This window comes from Cebus imitator, unplaced genomic scaffold, assembly GCF_001604975.1.
Source record: "Cebus imitator isolate Cc_AM_T3 unplaced genomic scaffold, Cebus_imitator-1.0 Scaffold1302, whole genome shotgun sequence".
Classification (NCBI taxonomy): domain Eukaryota; kingdom Metazoa; phylum Chordata; class Mammalia; order Primates; family Cebidae; genus Cebus; species Cebus imitator.
The window spans coordinates 3,339-6,548 of NW_016108617.1; the positions used below are offsets into that span (position 1 = coordinate 3,339).

At 45.5% G+C, this 3,210-nt stretch overlaps 1 non-coding gene across 1 annotated transcript; it reads right to left on the reverse strand.

The window, feature by feature from the left end:
* Positions 1-2,416: 2,416 nt before the first annotated feature.
* On the reverse strand, positions 2,417-2,524 carry LOC119469964. The gene has a single exon (XR_005198838.1). It is a non-coding gene; the product is annotated as a U6 spliceosomal RNA (small nuclear RNA).
* Positions 2,525-3,210: the final 686 nt, after the last annotated feature.

Sequence of the window (3,210 nt, forward strand, 5' to 3'; positions counted from 1 at the left end):
TGACCAGGATGGTCTCGATCTCTTGACCTCGTGATCCACCTGCCTCGGCCTCCCAAAGTGCTGGGATTACAGGCTTGAGCCACCGCGCCCGGCCAAAAATCTTTCTCTTAATAGGATGGATGAAGGTTCTCTTTTTCTTTTCCATTTACTTCATATGTCCACAGGAGGAAATTACAAAGTGACTTCCCTTTCCGGGCATCTCCAGAAAGGGGAGATGAGAAGGAGCATGGGGCGGCTGGTGCCGCCAGTGCCATGGCCAGGGAGGAAAGAGGTTGTTTCTAGAATTAGGATCCTTAGAGTGATCCACTCTTTTTTTTTTTTTGAGACAGATTTTGCTCTTGTTACCCAGGCTGGAATGCAATGGCACGATCTCAGCTCACCGCAACCTCTGCCTCTTGGGTTCAAGCAATTCTCCTGCCTCAGCCTCCTGAGTAGCTGGGATTACAGGCACGCACCACCATGCCCAGCTAATTATTTGTAGTTTTAGTAGAGACGGGGTTTCACCGTGTTGGCTAGGATGGTCTGGATCTCGACCTCGTGATCCACCCGCCTCCCAAAGTGCTGGGATTATAGGCGTGAGCCACCGCGCCCGGCCAGAGTGATCCACTCTTATGCACCCTTGGGAAGTCTTCACCTACCTCAGAGGGTCACATACCCCAGGCTAAAGAGGGCTAGCCTAGGGCAGGGAAGTCCCACCACAAGGAATGTCACCACCACTGCCCGAAAAAGGCAGGCTGCGCCAGCACCTCTTCCAGGGCCATGTAACCAGCAGCCTGGCACCCAGTGCTGCACTGTCTAATGGAAACGCTTCTCCAGCAGGCCCTGAGGACTGAGAGGCTGCCTTGGGCGAGTCCAGCATGTTCGTGAGGATGCAGCCACAAGGGACAAAGGGGCAGCTCTGCTGTCTCCAGGGGCTTTGCAGCATCAGAAGTTGGGAGGGAGAAGAGGAGGGTGAAATTGTAAATCACTACCTGGTTTGTTCCCTCTCTTCCTAGCTGAGTGGCTCTGGAAATGTGATGCTACCTTTCTGGACTCCGTTTCTCTATCTGTAAAGTGGGGATCACAATAGTCCCTTCTTCTTGGGGTTGTTTGGGTACCAGTGAGCTGGCCCATGCAGAGCACTTAGCACTGCCTACAGTAAGAGTTCAGTAGGATCCATTTGCTGGGACTATCGTCTCCTTTGACCCTCTCAACCATCCTGTGAAATTCACAAGTCAGGAGAGACAGTTTAGCTCACAAAGGAAATATTTGTTGTCTTTAAGGATTATATTGAGGTGCTGGCAGGATTTGATGAGCGGTATTTAGCTAGATCTGGAATTACAAAAGCTCAGTATCTTATATTCATCAAACAAAATACACACAATGCCTGCAAGACACAAGTGGATTGGTGCCATGGTTAATCTCCACTGCGGTGGTGTTAAGAGGTGGGGCCTTTCCTGAGGTGATTAGGCCAAGAGAGCTCTACCCTCATTAATGGAATTTAATGCCCTTATAAAAAGGGCTTGAGGGGTTGGGCACCATCTATCACAGCTATAATACCAGCATTTTGGGAGGCAGGTGGATCACTAAAGGCCAGGAGTTCAAGACCAGCCTGGCCAACATGATGAAACCCTCTCTACTAAAAAATACAAAAATTAGCCAGGTGTGGTGTTGGGTGCCTGTAATCCCAACGACTCAGGAGGCTGAAGCAGGAGAATCACTTGAACCTGGGAGGTGGAGGTTGCAGTGAGCTGATGTCATGCCACCGCACTCCAGCCTGGGCAACAGAGTGAGATTCTGTCTCAAAAAAAGGGCTTGAGGGAACCAGCTAGAACCTGCCACCTTCCGCCTTGTGAGGACACAGCAAGAAGGCAGCTTTCACCTGGCACCAAATCTGCTGGCATCTTGATCTTGGGCTCCCCAGCCTCCGGAACTGTGAGAAAGAAATTTCTTTCTTTCTTTCTTTCTTTCTTTCTTTCTTTCTTTCTTTCTTTCTTTCTTTCTTTCTTTCTTTTCTTTCTTTCTTCTTTCTTTCTTTCTTTCTTTCCTTTTCCTTCCTTCCTTCCTTCCTTCCTTCCTTCCTTCCTTCCTTCCTTTCTTCTTTCTTTCTTTTTCTCTCTCTCTCTTTCTTTCTTTTTCTTTCTTTCTTCTTTCTTTCTTTTTCTTTCTTTCTTTCTCTTTCTCTCTTTCTCTTTCTCTCTCTCTCTCCTTTCTTTCTTTCTTTCTTTATCTCTCTCTTTCTCTCTTTCTTTCTTTTCTTTTCTTTCTTTCTTTCTTTCGGGTTTTTGCCATGTTGCTCAGGCTGGTCTCGAACTCCTGAGCTCAGGCAATCCACCCTCTCAGGCTCCCAAAGTGCCAGGATTACAGGCGTGAGCCACTGCGCCCAGCCATAAATTTCTTTTTCTTTCTTTTTTTTTTTTATTTTATAATTTAAAAAAATAGTATGGATTGCTTAACGGATTGGCGTGTCATCCTTGCACAGGGGCCATGCTAATCTTCTCTGTATCATTCCAATTTTCAGCATATGTGCTGCTGAAGCGAGCACCATAAATTTCTTTTCTTTTCTTTTTTTTTTTTAAATTTGACCAAGTGTGGTGGCTTGTGCCTGTAATCCCAGCACTTTGGAAGACTGAGGCAGGTAGATCACTTGAGGTCAGGAGTCTGAGACCAGTGTAGCCAACATGGCAAAACCCTACTAAAAATACAGAAGGAGGCTGAGGCAGGAGAATCACTTGAACCGGGGAAGCGGAGGTTGCAGTGAGCCCAGATTATGCCACTGCACTCCAGCCTGGGCTGCAGAGTGAGACTCTGTCTCAAACAAACTAACAAAAACTTTGTAACCCATTTATGTTATTTTGAGCAACTGTATACTAAAAATAATCCAAAAGAAATATTTAGTACTTAGGGCTTTGTGGTCACAAAAAAACTATATTAAGTTTTACAGTTTTAAGCTGCACCCGGCCTATATTAGGTTTTAATTTGTAGGATATACATATCTCTGTTGCAGAGAAATAAGATAGTATGATCAATAAGACTGTTAGGCAAAAAACCAACCAAACAAAAACCTTTCATTCACATGGCATTTTGAGAGTGGAGTGGAAATATGGGTTCTAGCACAAAAAAGATCATAGTGTCTGACTTGTTCATGTTTGATACATGGATGATGGGCGGTTCAATTGCTATGGCATCTAGAAGAGCAATGCAACAGTGTTATCTTTTTTTTTTTTTTTT